The sequence below is a fragment of the Zootoca vivipara genome, chromosome 3, assembly GCF_965207765.1.
Source record: "Zootoca vivipara chromosome 3, rZooViv2.hap1.1, whole genome shotgun sequence".
In the NCBI taxonomy this organism is placed as follows: Eukaryota; Metazoa; Chordata; class Lepidosauria; order Squamata; family Lacertidae; genus Zootoca; species Zootoca vivipara.
The window spans coordinates 7,017,193-7,033,955 of record NC_142586.1 but is presented as its reverse complement, the minus strand read 5'-3'; the positions used below and the strand labels follow the sequence as shown (position 1 = coordinate 7,033,955).

Below are 16,763 nucleotides of genomic sequence, written 5' to 3'. Positions count from 1 at the left end.
CCTAACGCTCACGCTTTGCTGCGCACAAAAGGGGAATGTCACTCTGGTGATATTGGAAGCTTACTAACACAAGCTTGGATAGGATCTATCTAATAATATATCCTAATCCACATCCCTAACATTCCCACATAAGCTTCATTCATTTCATAGTAGATCTGCCCCTGTATACGGGTGCTGGCATTGTGTCAGAGTGGAGGTAGCACTCTTGGTAGGTAGCTGCTGCTTGGATGGCCGGAACCTTTCGACATTCTTTGCTCTCTGAATTTAAGCTGTAAGAGAAGAGAGTCTTCAGGATAAAAGTTTCTCTTCCTTAATTTCTTGGAGGCAGATGAGAAATGAGTGTGTGGGGTGGATTTTATTTGGCCAGTCCACAAGTGGAATTATTTTTCCTTTTTGGGAAGGATTTGAAAGTTTGTTTTTTGAGGCAGAGGAATGGACTGGAAGAGGAATTGTTTAGAGAAGATACATACCCCATACTCAGTATGCGACCTGTGGGCAACTCACTTGTCTCTCAGCATCACTAGGCACCTCCTGCTAAACAGGTGTTAAAACTAAATGATTGGTTTAGAGTCTGGGGCTCAGACTCTTCCTGTGATGGTACACAGTGGGTGGTCTTGGGCAAGTCATTTGTTTCCACCAAGTCCAACCTTCTGTTCCGAAATGGTATGCTGTTGTGGGGATGTTTTCGAAGTGTGTTGTGGGGATGTTTTCTCTCCAAGTGGACCCATTGTTTCGTCTCGTCTTCTAGAATATACAGTGGTACCTCTACTTACGAATTTAATGCGTTCCGAATGCACATTCATAAGTCGAAAAAATTTGTAAGTTGAATCCCATAGGAATGCATTGGGAGAAAAAATTCGTAAGTCGAAGCAACCCTATCTAAAAATTCATAAGTAGAAAAAATCCTGTCTAAACCGCATCCAAGATGGCGGACGGAGCTCCGTTCGTAAGTAGAAACATTCGTAAGTAGAGTTATTCGTAAGTAGAGGTACCACTGTACAGGATTATGTGGTGAGATATCATTATACTCCTGTAAATCAATAATAATAAGATAACTAAGGCTGCATATGAACTATACCTTTTAAAGCACATTCAAAGCACATTCCTTTCCTTAAAGAATTTTGAGCCCTGTAGTTTACCCCACACAGAGTTACAATTCACAGGAACCCATAACAAACTACAGTGCCCAGAATTCTTTGAGGGAAAGAAGGTTTTTTTGAATGTGCTTTAAAGGTTATAGTGTGTACACAGCCTTGGCCAAGCAAAAGAGAATGAGGCAAGAGACTTGTAAATGCATGCATTTTTTTTAAAGTGGCATGAATGATGTTTTAAAAAGCAGAGAGAGGGAGAAAACATGAACCCTCTCTGAAATGCACAGAGAGGTTCTGGTGATACCATAAACCATTTGCTCTTTGCTCCCCAGGTTTATGATGATGTCACCAAGATTCCTTGAAGCAGGGCCCTTTTAATTCTTCATTGCCACAGTCAGCTATAATTTATTTGATAATGCACCTGCACACTTTTCAGGAACAATTAATCAGCGCACAAGTAAAGTCTGCAGTGGGAGACACACTTCAGACGGGCTTTTTCCTTGTTCTGAAATTCAGTCAAATGGGTCATTTTTCAAAAAAACCACGAATGTTACAATCAAGAGACATTATAGAACAACAGGCGCTGGGGACAAGATTAATTGATTAGCAGCCATTTTAGAGTTTTAGAACACCCGGCGATGTTTTAATTGAAAGGTACAGCAACGAATGCATCAGTTGAATGCAGCACAGTTTCATATCAGATGTAACAATGTTTGACATTTCGATTTTCTTCTTCCCAATTTACATAATGGAGAAGATTGTACTGTAAAAACACTGCTGCTGTAAGTACATTTTTGCTTGCACCTTTTCTTTTCAGGGTGGCAAAATTGATCCATGTTTAGAATGTGCAGAATTCTTAACACATGAAGGAGGTGTTCAAAGAACGTCGTGGCTTCTTTCACCTGTAGTATGAGATTAAGATGTGTTCTGGAGCGTAAATCTTTGAATAACTCAACATGTGTATCCGCCTAAAATGTTGGCGCAACATCCTTTTTATTTAAGTGTCATGTTGCTTGTGACATTATACTGTTGCTTAAGCTAGTTTATACTCTGATACAAGGAAATCTTTGTACAACCATGCATCTAGACAAACATGAATGGGCTTCAATAACCAACTTAAATAAGAAAAATAAGAAAAAGCCAAAAGCGGCTTAGTTCTGTTGGCCACATCATGCTGAAGCTGTCTGCGGACAAACGCCAGCTCCCTCAGCCAGTAAAGCGAGATGAGTGCATCAACCCCAGAGTCATCCGCGACTGGACTTAACAGTCAGGGGTCCCTTTACCTTTACCTTACCCAACCAGAACTTTGATCAAAGGGTTAGCCGGCTGAAAACCTGGACCTTTGCAATAATGAGATTAACATTCACAGTGTGCCAGAATGTATAACTATTCACACTTCCCCATGGACAAGGGCTAATAATATTGCTCATCTTCTGTGTGATATGCATCAAAACCTGTTTAAGCATACATATACCCTGCTAGGTGGGTTGTGCATATAAGACTGAAGCCCCCTGGGCACACTGCACAATAAACAGCTTCCCTAAACACTAAGACCCCCTGCTAGTGTATCAAGCAATGGTTGCTAACGATGTAGTTCACTGGGCAAAGGGACATGGGTGGCCACACTGCAGTGACAGAGGCAAGAGGGACCTGTGCATGCAAACCCACAGTTGCTAAGCAGAAGGTAGTTTGGTCACAGGCACAAGCTGCTGACATCATTGGGGCAGCAACATGTCCCACGAAAGGTAAGGTGTGAAGTCCTTCCTCCACTTCCAGCACCATGGGTTTCGATTAAGAACTGCCTTAATGGCAGGAGCATAAAAAGGCAGGATGATGGACTACAACCCTTCTCCTTGGCATCCAGTTTTCTGTGTGGAGAGAAGTTTTTATATGAAAGAGAATTTGATCAAACGTGCCGCAACCTGTTCCTTGAACTGGTACAGTGTGGGGATTACACGAGGAAATGGCGCTGGCATGTGTGGGAATGACTGAGATCTGGTGCTGGCAAGCCACACCGATCTTCGAGAGTGTGGGCATTAGCGCGGCAAACCAGTTAATGTCAGAATGGGAAACACGTGAAGATGGACAGGTCAGAGGCTCTGGTCAGCAGGGCAACAGGTCACAACAGAGCTAGAAGGATCAAGGAGGATCTGGACGGAGGTGGATGAATCAGGACAAACCAGATGGGTCAAGCCAAGGAGGGCAACACAATGGGAATGAGGAGGGGGTGTTAACAGAGTGACATGTGCTTGGAGCATGGACAGAGGGCATGGCAAAACAAACACGTGGGCTATGGAGGATGTCTTGGGGAGTGACCGGTTGTGACGTTACAGGAAACATCACCTTGTATGGGACTGCACTGTTGTAATGGGCTAGAAGTTACACTGTCGTTGTAATGATTAACTGTCATCCTGAGCTTTCAATAAAAGGAAGCGCTCGAGCTCTGCTCTTGGTCGCCTTCCCATTGAGTTCAACCTGCCTTGAGTCGTGTCGTCTTTGCCATTACAACAGTACAGCCCACATACTGGTTTAGTATGTCTGAGATGGGAGAAGAAGAGACTATTTGAAACTACAGTATTGTATCATTTGAACCATCAACAGGGACACATTATTACGGCGGCCTGAGTCCTTGCTATTTCTATGTGACCTTCAGTCAAGAACTCCCAAGTTCTTTACTTATTCATTATGGCCAAGTAGGACCCAGCCATCTATAATGATGGAGCCTTCATGCATTCCCCTAGGTTCCAGAACTACTTGTTGATGAACACAGGAGCATTAATGGTTGAAAGTGGTTCAAAAGAGATATTATTCACAAGGTGTAGGCAAGTTTAAGAAAAAGAAAATAAATTGTTTAATTAAAAAAACCCAATTTCAATAGATTCTAGCAGCAGCAGCAGCAGCAGCAACAACAACAAACCCCACACCCACCTATTTCTTTTGTCACTTATCAGTAAGTAAAACTTTAGGTCTTGAAGTAATAAAACCCTTCCCTGCAAAACTTGACTACTGTAGGCAAAAGTGGGTTGAATCACTTGAATGTAGACATCGAAAGCCACAGTTCCTCTCCAATGACCTTCAACTCTCTGGAAACAGCAACTCATGCTTGCAATTTGCAAAGTTCTTAAGACATCTAGTGTGGGGACTTGGTGGGAGGGGGTGGGGGTGTATGGAGGGAGACGAGAAAAGTGGGGTGGTGCAGGGAGATTTGTGTGTGAATAGGTGCTTGGGGTGTGCATTGTGGGCGACAAGATGAATAGGGGTGCAAGGATGTCCTGTGCCAGCGCTGCAGCTCTTGCCTGCTTCTTCCTGGCACTGCCACCTTCCCCTGTCCTCTTTTTGCTCTTCAAAACATGGCAACCCTAACTGTTGAAATGTATAAAGTAAAAATGCTTGCCTACCTTATTTTGGAAAGAGCTTCAATCATCTTAGGGAAGCTTGCTTAAAAGTAAAAATCCACAGTATTGGTTCCTATGGCTTTCTTACTTGCTATAAACATGGGATTGAACTGCTGTATTTTCAAAATTAATCCGAATAGCCATCATTTTAATACCAGCCCTTTGCTATGCTTCTTGCATTCTTCCCTACATGGTTTTGAAAGGCAGGTTAAATATTAAATAATAATAATCTAGTTATTACAGATGGTGTACACAAAACTGAAACAAGAATTCTTCCAAAAAAAGAATTAAAATAAAGCAATTCACTCCCTTCAGTTTTCCTTTCTCACCTGAATTTGTTAACCACATTTCATCTAAATACCTGACACAACAGAACCAATTATTTACGCATTACTACAAAACTGACTTGGATGGGAAAATGCTGTTAAACCTGTGTCAAAGAGAGTAACAAAAGTAGAAATATTGCACTGTTTGCTTAATGAGCAAGAAGAAGAAGAAGTGTGAAGGTGAAAAGACAGATTCTGGGTTAGAGTGACAAGGCGAGACGGTGTCTTGATCACACTTATTGTGGTGGTGGGGAGCTGGAAACATGGCTGTAAAATCAGCAAAGAACAGAACTGGGTATCATGAGTTTTGGCTCCTTACGGCCGAAGGGGAAAGTGCCTCTGGCTCGTCTTCCATCTTTATCCCCCTGTTTCATGGGAACTGTCAGTTTGCTGCAGAAACTTTTAACTGGTTTATGAGTGACACAAAAGTCAAGTTGCCTATTCTTTAGACATCTGCTTTTGCTTTACTTCCCCCCCTCCCCACCACACTCTGACACTACATGAGACATCTCTTCATATTCCTGATTATCAGCTTTGTGGCATCTAGTTGGCCACTGTGAGAAGATGCTGGGCAAGATGGGCCTGTGGCCCAATCCAGCAGGGCTTGTCTTATGTCCTGGCTTTTCAGGACAATGCCTACTTTCCTTCAGAATGATGATGATGGTAATGATAATAATGATAATAATGATAATAATGATAATAATGATAATAATGATAATAATGATAATAATGATAATAATACAGTGGCACCTCGGTTTATGAACACAATTGGTTCCGGAAGTCTGTTCATAAACTGAAGCGTTCATAAACTGAAGCGAACTTTCCCATTGAAAGTAATGGAAAGTGGATTAATCCGTTCCAGACGGGTCCACGGAGTACTCAATCTGAAGCGTACTTAACCCGAAGCATGAGTGTAATTGGTTCCGGAAGTCTGTTCATAAACTGAAGCGTTCATAAACTGAAGCGAACTTTCCCATTGAAAGTAATGAAAAGTGAATTAATCCGTTACAGATGGGTCTGCGGGGTTCGTAAACCGAAAATTCGTAAACCGAGGTGTTCGTAAACCGAGGTTCCACTGTAATAATAATACCCCACCCATCTACCTGGGTTTCCCCAGCCACTCTGGGTGGTGTCAGAAAGCCATTGGAGCTGGACCTCAGTGTCTGGGCTGAATGATGGAAGTGGAGACACTACTTTGGGTTTACAAGGCTGAGGCCGTTTGTGGCTTTAAATGTCAGGACCAACATTTTGAACTGAGCTTGGATACATACAGGGATCCAGTGAAGATCTTTCAGGTCTAGTGTCCCAGAGGCCCGTCCCAGTCACCAGTTTAGCAGCCACATTCTGGATTAGTTGTCGTTTCCAAGTCACCTTCAAAGGTAGCCCCACATAGAGTGCATTGCAGTAGTCCAAGCGGGAGATAACTAGAGTGCACAGACAAGTAGGGTCTCAGCCAGCATACCAGATGGAGCTGGTAGATAGCTGCTCTGGACACAGAATTGACCTGTGCTTCCATGGACAGCCATGATCCCAAGATGACTCCCAGGCTGCGCACCTGGTCCTTTAGGGGCACAGTTACCCCATTCAGGACCAGAGAGTCTCCCACACTCGCCTGCCCCATGTCCCCCAGAAACAGTACTTCTGTCTTGTTGGGATTCAACCTCAATCAGTTGAAAGCCATCCTCCAACTGCCCCTAGACACTCACAAGGGACATTCACCGCCTGTGCTGGTTCTGATTTAAACAAGAGGCAGAGATGGGTATCATCCGCATATCGGTGAATACCCAGCCCAAACCCCCTGATGACTGCCCGGGACTTTCCCCTCTCCTCACCTTCCCTCCAGAACACACAGCTTGGCTCTTTTGGAGTCCTCCTTCTACAGTCTTCCTTCCCAGGACACACCCTCCCTCTCAGGAACATAGATCAATGTGGCAGCTGAAAATTAGCATAGATCATAAAAGGGCTTTAGTTTCTTTTTAAGCACGCAAATGCTACCCTTCTTTCTATAACTGCAGTTTTGTTGTCTCTGTGTATGAAATAATAAGTGACTGTCTTTAAAACTGGCAGCAGCCTGCTTGTTTTACTTTAATGTAGACAGGAACTACAATTTGAACTTGCATCCCTTGGAAAGACCTTGTAATATGTATTCCGTAAGTGGATAATGACAGTGTGTGTAGTTTTTTTTAAAAAAATAGCTGTCATGTATCTAAAACTCTCATTATCTTACTGTTGCTTATCTAAACAGTTATTCAGCTCCATTGTGTGTTTACTTCCTACAGTTCTGTTTCAGTAAAGACTAGTCCATCTTCTGTCCAAGACTGCCTCCCCGTAAGTTCTGTTTAGAGCAGACCTAAGTATGAATGAACTTCAAGGGGCTCTGAGGATGCCTACCAATGGATACAGCCCCATATCTTTGCATTACCTTTTGGCTGACTTTGAACCTGACCTCATTCCTAGGCAACCATAATGATGGTACATGCACTACAGATTCCTTCTTCAGCGTGGATACTTATGGACAGATGCCCAGCCTTTTCATTCAAACTGTTATATATATAACATTTCCTCTGCTTGGATGTCCTATGGGTCTTTAGGGTGACGTAGATTGAATGGCAGCTGCCTATCTAGAAGTATAAGGCGCTTCATTGAGAGTTGCCAGGCTGACATCAGATTACCCAACCAAACATTACTTCAGGTCATCTGATAATAATGTCTGCAGGTCCGAACGTATGTCTGCCCACCTCTTTCCCCTGAAGCACCCCATCAGTGCAGCCAGAAAAGGTGCCATCAAGAAACGAGGAGGAGACAACTAGGCTTGATTCTGTGAACTAGTGCCCCCCTGCCAGCAATGCCCCATATCAGTTAGGAAATGGCTCTGTCAGTGCACAGTCAAAGTCAATTATTACATAAGCAGCTAGTAGACCAGTTCTCCCCTTGCCCTGTCTCCTACTTCTAGTTCTGAAAGTGTCCAGCTTTAAATTGCAAACTGGATGGACAGGCTCTCCATTTCATTCAAAACACTTGTAGTCCTAAAAGCTTCCAGAAGGGAGCTGCTGCAGGAAGAACAAATGTGAGGGGTGAGTCTTCATGCAAGAGCTGTTTCAAGAGGAAGACCTGCAAAGGAAGAGTCATTCTCTGATGGCCACCAGGAGATGGTTGGTTTCACCTTCGTTGCTACACCTTCCAGTCCTAGCAGCCTTTATAAGCGAGTTGCCTAATGTATATTTTGACTTGACTGTATGCTTATTTAAATGTCTATACAGTATATATATTAAATGAAATGTTATTTGTTGATTGTGTGTGTTATATTGCAGTGATATCATACGTCTTATTATTGTTGACTTTACTTTATTTAGGCTTTGATTTTTCTGTGAACTGCTTTGATTACAGTTTTTACCGTGGAAAATTTGGTATAGAAATAAACTGACAATGACTATGCTTATGCATTTTTAGTATTTTTCTTTCGGTCAATCAGTTAGGAACTTTTTGCAGAGAAAAGCAATATATAAGTCTAAGAAACCCAAGCCTTGTCAGGCATTTTTGAAAGGCACAGGCATCATGCTACAAAAAAGTGGTAGCCCTTGAGAGACCATGTACCAAGGGAACACTATTATTATTATTATTATTATTATTATTATTATTATTATTATTATTATTATTATTCTGCCCTTCACCCACAGATCTCAGGGTGGTTCACAACATAAATTTCTAATATAAAACCACAAAATGCATAGTAAAAATAAGAACAACAAAAAACCAATGATCCCCCCCGCCCACGACATATTTAAAAACACTACAGTAGCTGGAAAGAGCGATGGGAAATTCCAGCTTCCACTCAACCCCTCACTCGGAAATAGGCTACATTTCCATTTCCATTTGGAAAGCGTCTCGCTCGTTTTAAAATAATGGTCATTATTCATTTGAAAAAAAGAAGGAAAGCCGAAAGATGCATTTAGTCAAAATAATACACGGGAGGAGGAAAAGCTTGAAGAGGAATATCCTTAACCAGCTCATTTGCAACCCAACAAAATCAAACGGTAGGGGGAAAAATCCTCAGTAGATTTGTACAGCACAGCAATAGCCTTTATGCTTGGAAATTTATGGGCCATGGACAGTTTATAAGAAGCGATGTAGTTCATCAGTGAGCCAAACTGATGGAGCACATGGGAAGCATTCTGCAGAGGAAGTTGAGTTTTGGAATAATACTTACTTTGATAGAGTTGTTTTGTTAGCTAAGTAAAACAGTAGGGAAGCCTATGGCCACTTAGGCTTCAAACATAAATATATATTTATAAGTCACCCAGCTGCTTAATTGAGATCCCTAATGTTTTCACAAAGTATATCTTATCCAAAAAACAATAAAACCAGAAAACAGAAGCGGCGGCCAAGACCTGCTCCAGGCTGAAGTTCGATTAATCAGTCAGCGGTCGCTAGGAAGTAACAGAATGCGACTTAAGGGCCAGATTTGGATCAGGGCACAGAGCTCAACAGACAGTCTAATTTTGGAAGCTCTCGAGAAGGAAACTTCACGGACACTGGAGCGCCTGGGTTAAAAGGTTGATTAAACACAAATTAATATGGTAAATTTAATTTCAAGCTGATGTCGTAAGCAATATGGTATTCTCCTGGATTGGGAGTGGACGGGCAGGGCATAGGAAATAAACAAAGAAGCAAATGCCTGGGATTCAAAGGGTGCTTGGTGGTCATCTGCACATGCTCAGAGGCTCTGAAGGTTTCAGCTTCTGACCAGAGGGTACCATTGCTTTCAGCATCATTTGTAGAGGCCCTGAGAAGCCTGTGCTGTGCTTGGCTGGCTAATTTTCCAAGTCTTTCTGACAAAAGAAATAGAATCCAATCCAAGTCAAATGTCTGAGTACATATGACTTGTAGCAGTGACCTAAAAGTGTAGATCTGGACACACCAGGTTTGTTGCCAGAATATTAGCAATGGCCTGTACAGCAGAAAGGAACTAATGTCTGGGGCTCATGTTCTATCTGTTTTTGAGGGATTAATGGGAATTAATTAACATGATGGGAATTAATTAATATAAGACCTGAAGTAACAAAATATGAGAAAAGTAAAAGCAAAACTGAGTAAACGTCACAAGGATTGTGCAGAAACTGACTAAAAATCACAGGTAAAATTCAGGTATTTCAATTAAATTTCAATTAAATGTGGAAATACCCAAACCCGATTCATGAATGTGAAGACTGCTATTTGTACTACTCCAACTTGCAATGAGTAGGAAAGGACTCTTACATTTTGGAGATAATATTTGAGTAAGGGAAGTCTACATTTTGTAATGAATGAAATGATCTTAAAAAAATGTTCAAGAAAGTGAATCTTATGAAGCATCATTTAATGGCTCATTTTCTCGTTGAATGGTTAGACTTGTCTCACCCCTGTTGTTTTGTTTGAATTTTTCTTCTTTCAATATAAAATAAACTTTAATTCAATTCTTCATTTGAAATAAATTATGAAAGCCATTTACTCTTCACAAGCAGGAAAGAGACATCTTGGGGACTTTTCCAAATCTCTGCTTTGTTTACAAAGGAAAAAAAAAATACAATTTCACTGGATGCTTCCAAACCTTCTCACATGGAGGTTAAACAGGAGGCGGCTCATTAAATTTGAGCAGAGAACTGGAAAATGAGATTTCACACTCCTGGGATGGGGGGAGCTGGCATGTTTGGGGTTTCACAAAATCTTTTAAAGATATTTGGCAAGTTGTGTGCATGGTTCATGAAATATTGTGGAGCTTAAGTGAAAATATTATTGCAAGTCCACTCCAACTGGAGTTAATTGGGTTTATCTACTCAATCAAAGGGTAGATTTCATGATAGGAAGCTCACAGGTTTTCAATTAGGCATAGGCCCTTAATCAGTAAAGATTTGCTGCCAAACCGTGCACTGATTAGAGAACAGGAACAAAAAACCACCATAAGTCAGTAGGATCCATGATAGATCTAGCATGTGCTCAGCAATTGCTTTAAAACATGTATCTATGCTTAAGTCATGGAGGTGAGAGAAAAGGCCTGCCAATTGCACCCACTTTCCCTACTTTCATTACATTTTGAAACCTGTCTTGAGTTGAGTTTGGCTAAATAGGGTTAATGGTCAGGGGAACCATTATTTAAGAATAGGTAGCTAGAATTACTAAAAATTCAGGGCATAGTTCAGCTTGAATATACTTATGCTTGCATTAGAATGGGAGTGCAACTTAATTTTATTCTACCTAAACTTTCCCCCAAATGGTTGATTTATTTATTTGAGGAAAATAATCCAGAAGTGTGGGACCCAGGTGGCGCTGTAGTTAAACCACTGAGCCTAGGGCTTGCTGATCAGAAGGTTGGCGGTTTGAAGCTCCCGTTGCTTGGTCCCAGCTCCTGCCAACCTAGCAGTTTGAAAGCACGTCAAAATGCAAGTAGATAAATAGGGACCACTACAGCGGGAAGGTAAACGGCGTTTCCATGTGCTGCTCTGGTTTGCCAGAAGCGGCTTTGTCATGCTGGCCACATGACCTGGAAGCTATACGCTGGCTCCCTCGGCCAATAATGCGAGATGAGCGCCGCAACCCCAGAGTCGGTCACGACTGGACCTAATGGTCAGGGGTCCCCTTTACCTTTACCTTAATCCAGAAGTAGCATACTCTCCAACTGTTTTCCAGGGACAATCCTGGAATTACGAAGGCCACCCTGGCTTCTGATTTGATCCCAGAATCTCCCTATTTCCCTTGCTAGTGCTGCCAAGCTCCAAGAGCAGGAGGAGCTGGCGCTTGTGGTGGCAGCAGCGAGGCAGCATCCCCAGGCCTCTCAATGGCCTCTCCTTTGTAGGTGCTGCTCGTAGCAGCTGAAGGAGAGCAGGCGAGGAGGAGGAGAGGTTGCCGCCACCATGGCTTAGCCCCTTGTGATGCACCAGCTGTGAAGGGCAGGCAGGGGGACAGGGCAAACCTGGGCAGGAAGAAAGGGGAAGCAGAGAGGAGAAGTGCAAGGCGTCTCGATTATTATTATTTAATGCTTTGTGCATCTGCGTCTAATCTTGCCCCTTTCTAGAATTTATTTATTGTTGTGTGTTTTCTTAGGGTGTGTGTGTGTTGGGGTGTGTGTTATTGCTCTTGTTGCTGTCTTTTTATTTCGTCATTTTAAGGCTTATGATTTATGTAGAAATTTTTCAATTTGGTTGTGTACTTTTTGAGGTTTTGTTATGTTTGTAATTATGTAATAATTTTGTATGTAGCATATGGAAAGGCGGCATACAAATAAAAGATTGATTGATTGATTATCTCCTTTTGCCGCTGGCTGAAAAATCATTTGAACCAAACTGAAACTGTAATAAACACAACCAAAAAAACTGCTTTTCCAGGAGAAGAGGGTTTGAAACCAGAAATGTAACATATGCAGCTTTTAAAATGGTGAATCAAATGTAAATATTTAATAGATGAATTATTGAGCCCTGCTGTGAGGATGTTTACAACACCTTGGATAGCTCCGATCACTATATGCCAGGGGTAGGCAACCTAAGGCCCGTGGGCCAGATGCGGCCCAATCGCCTTCTCAATCCAGCCCGTGGATGGTCCGGGAATCAGCATGTATTTACATGAGTAGAATGTGTCCTTTTATTTAAAATGCATCTCTGTTATTTGTGGGGCATAGGAATTCGTTCATATTCCCCCCCCAAAAATATAGTCTGGCCCCCCACAAGGTCTGAGGGACATTGGACTGGCCCCCTGCTGAAAAAGTTTGCTGACCCCTGCTTTAAATGTTAATTCACAACCTGCATTTGTCACATATCTGCTGCATACAGATGCCAGGCCATTTTCTCCCATAATATCTCTCCAGTGGCCTTGACCCTGCAGAAAATGGCCTGGAACATATATCTATGCGTTCAACTTTTACGTCTCTTATAGGGTTGCCATATTTTGTACAGTGAAAATCCGAACAGAAAAGTTGTTGAGCTTTTTTGGGTGGACACCGCTGCTGGCTGCAGTATTCCGGATGTGTCCGAGAAATTCCAGACGTATGGCAACCCTGTCTCTTATCTTGTCCTCTTTCATTAGGGAGAAAAATGCCCCTACATACAGGTGCTTTTCCTTTCACATAGGAAATAATGGATTTTGTGGATTGCTGTTGTAATCTCTACCAGCTAAGAAAATCATGCCCATTTTAGCACACCACTGAATTCACACAGGTTTTTTGAAGCTTCTACAAAGTATGAATGAAAGAATTAATGAATGGGACGCGGGTGGTGCTGTGGTCTAAACCACTGAGCCTAGGGCTTGCCGATCAAAAGGTCGAAGGTTCGAATCCCCACGATGGGGTGAGCTCCCGTTGCTCGGTCCCAGCTCCTGCCCACCTAGCAGTTCAAAAGCACCCCAAAAAGTGGAAGTAGATTAAGAGGTACCGCTCCGGTGGGAAGGTAAACGGCATTTCTGTGCGCTGCTCTGGTTTCGGTTTTCCGTTGCACCAGAAGCGGCTTAGTCATGTTGGCCACATGACTCGGAAAAACTGTCTGTGGAGCGGGCTCCCTTGGTCTGTAAGGTGAGATGAGCGCCATAACCCCAGAGTCGTTTGCGACTGGACTTAACTGTCAGGGGTCTCTTTACCTTTACCTTTAAAAAGTATGAGCTGGAGCAGAATCAGTGACCAGGCCTAAATCAGCACATGCAGAAGTTAAGGTTAAAAGCTCAACACTTCTGGGGATATCTACAGGCTCATTGGAATGCTGTTGCTCATCTTACCTATTTGAAGGCATGGTCATCTGACGGGTAATCAGTAGCAGATGGCATGGTGGGGTGCAGATGCTTAACACTCCCAACAGCCAGTGGCATAGTGTGGTTTGCCAGTGCACGGGGCGGAGGGGGAATGTATGCCCACTGGGGCCGATGCACCCCTTGGCAGGCAAATCCCACCGATGCTCACAGAGAGGAGTGCTAGGCGGTGCCGTTCTGCCTGCCTCCCTCTGTCTGAGCCTGCTCACCGTCCCAGGAATGTGAGGAGTGAGCAAGCGCTGGCCAGCTGGCCATTCAGCAAGGGGGCTGGGGATGTGGCAGGAAGACCAGGTTGGACTTTGAGGCCCAGAGACCCAAACAGCAGCAACTCAGCTGATGGTAGGCCAGTAAGTGTATCCGCTCAACCATGATGTCTGCCCCTGAGGGTAATGTGAAAGGGCATGGTATGAAATGAGGGCTGTGCAAGTTGCTCTTGCTCTGGAGCATGAATAAATTGTATGGTTCATAGAGAGGGGGGAATGAGTAGTGGAATGGGAGCACGCATAGACTAAAGGTCAAAGAGCGAGTTGGCAGTAAATCACACCGTTGAAAGTTGGAGTTAACTCTTTCTTAGCAGAAATACAATTTTCACAGATCTGGCTGTGTGTCAGGTCCAATGAGTATAGCCCGGTTCATGCCTGGTTCATGCCCGGTTCACACCCCGATTCACACCCGGTATGAATCAGTTGCCAAGACTGAATGTCTCTGCCGCCCCACAGCTGTCTAAGTCCTCTTCTCTCCAGGGCTTTCCGCAAGGAATCAGAGACTGCCCCTGCTTGCAGCCTGTCACCACTCTCTGTGTTTCAGCCCTCTTCTGGTTCTGGGAGGCAGGGGAGGAGAGGGGATTGTAGCAGCAGGAGGGGGAGATGACCGTGACTCTTCACCAGCCTGACGTATCTCTGCTTCCTGGTTTCCCTCCTCCCACTTCTGCCTCTGCCTCTGGACTTCTCTCTGCCACGGTTCTCCCAGCTCACTAAGCCTTGTTATGTCTTCAGCTTCCAGCACCTGCCCTTCCCAGTCTTCTCCCTGTGGCCGCTTCTCGTTGTTGGCTCTGAACCTTCTCCCCTTGGTGGTTTCCCAGCTAGTTCCCAGCTAGTCCAACCAGCCCATGACTCTAATCATCTCCTGCATAGTCCTTTCACACTGTCTGAATATGTGCCTGTGCACAGGACTGGCTTGGGATATTTTGCCACTTGAGGCTAAACAGGAAATGGTGCCCCCCTCTCCTCAATTGCCAGCCACTGAAGCACCCTGCTGCTCCCACCAAAACTGCCTCCTTCTGCACCCATGGTTGCTGCCCTGTGGGGAGAAAAAGGAGGCTAGGGAGGAGCAGGCAGCAGAGGTGGTGAAGCAGCAGGCAGTTCTCCCAACTGTCCCCCCCCCCCCAATCTGATGCCTGAGGCAGCAGCCTCACTATACCTCATGGGTGGGCCTGCTTGTGGATCTTTGTTGGAAAGACTTTGGGAAATCTGGAAGGACCTTTTAGGGATGGGGGGGAGGAAGAAATCACTTAAGAAACAAAAACTGAGACACAAAGGAGTACATGGGAGCGGTGTACTCCGAGCACAATTCAAAGTGTTGGTGCTGACCTTTAAAGCCCTAAATGGCCTCGGTCCAGTATACCTGAAGGAACATCTCCACCTCCATCATTCTGCCCGGACACTGAGGTCCAGCACCGAGGGCCTTCTGGCGGTTCCCTCGTTGCGAGAAGCCAAGTTGCAGGGAGCTAGGCAGAGGGCCTTTTCGGTGGTGGTGCCTGCCCTGTGGAACGCCCTCCCAACAGATGTCAAAAAGGAAAACAACTACCAGACCTTTAGAAGACATCTGAAGGCAGCCCTGTTCAGGGAGGCTTTTAATGTTTCATAGATTATTGTGTTTTGTTTTTCTGTTGGAAGCCGCCCAGAGTTGCTGGGGAAACCCAGCCAGATGGCTGGGGTATAAATAATAATATATTACTATTACTATTACTATTACTATTATTATTATTATTATATCACCTCCTCCTGCCCCATACTTGTGTCCACCTGTCCACCTAAAGTTGTTCTCGTTCTCTCTCTCTCTCCCTCTCATGGCATATGTCATGAGTTGATGCTCTAATAGCAGCAAGAGGGATTTCCAGAGGAAGCACCACTTAGAGCTGCTTCTGGTGTCGTAAAGAAGGAGCACTAAGTAGGAAACATCATAAGCATGGCACGTATTTTGTCTCATATGACATTGTGCATTTTTGTTTCATTGTGATCATGTGCCAGGAAACTACCAGCCAACTGCAATTTCCCAGCACAGTGAAGCATATGCATGTTTCAATTGCCACACATGATTATTCAGTTTCCGCTCTCCCCTGCCCACCCCAACCCCCAGCAAGTAGTGATATTCATGTAGATAACTTGTCACATTTGCAGTGGCCCTTAGGAGAGAAGCAACCAAGCAAATCTGTTTGATCAGACCTTTCCCACTCATTATGTAGACTGTTATCTGCATTAAAGCTTTTAACCATTGCGTACACCAAAGAGCTAAAGCTATTGTTAACTTAGGTGATGGATTACAATTGAGAATGTTAATGTTACCTAAAGGAACACTTCTAATGTATGTTGCTGTAAAATAAACAAGGTCATCAAAATTAAATGGGATGTCAATGGTCTACGAAGATCACAAAGTAAACAAAAGTTCTTAAAATAAGCATGAAACCTGAATACCCATGAGATTGTCGTGTATCAAAGACATCTGTTTATATGAAGTAAAGAGAAAATTACTTACTGGTAATGTTGTTTGTCATAAGTCTACATCTAGGCCCATCAGACTGCAAAAATCCATCATGATGAACAATGCTGTGTCTACATCTAAGAGGAGGCAAGGGGATGTGAAACTGACTCACTACATTCAATTAAAAATATATATAATATTATGGGCTTGTAGCTTATTCACTGGCAAGTCTAAACAATTGCCGTTCAGTTCTACTGTAAAATAATCAATAATCCACTTTAATGCTTTCCAATAACACATCAGATAAGTCCAAATGAGGCTCATTGGGCAAAAGCCTATTGACAACAAGTTTGTCGGCTATAAACAAATTATTTTAAAGGCCATGCTGTCATTACATTTCTTTATTCTAATTTTTAAAATGTTTGCAGGGAGGCAGAAAGAAAAAGCCAATGGGTGCATTTTTTTAAATAGGAAAAGATTCAGATATT

At 43.4% G+C, this 16,763-nt stretch overlaps 1 long non-coding RNA gene across 4 annotated transcripts in view; it reads right to left on the bottom strand.

The window, feature by feature from the left end:
• LOC132591825 (uncharacterized) overlaps positions 1-16,763 on the bottom strand; it is a 49,766-nt gene that overhangs the window by 7,654 nt on the left and 25,349 nt on the right. For 2 of the 4 annotated variants that reach the window (XR_015948843.1, XR_015948844.1), the window contains exons 4-6: positions 16,330-16,412; positions 6,645-6,747; positions 6,110-6,236 (exon numbers count right to left, since the gene is read on the bottom strand). This is a non-coding gene — a long non-coding RNA (uncharacterized LOC132591825). Of the gene's footprint in view, positions 1-6,083; positions 6,237-6,644; positions 6,748-16,329; positions 16,413-16,763 lie in introns of those variants that run through there. The other 2 variants (XR_015948842.1, XR_009557239.2) reach the window with 2 other exon arrangements.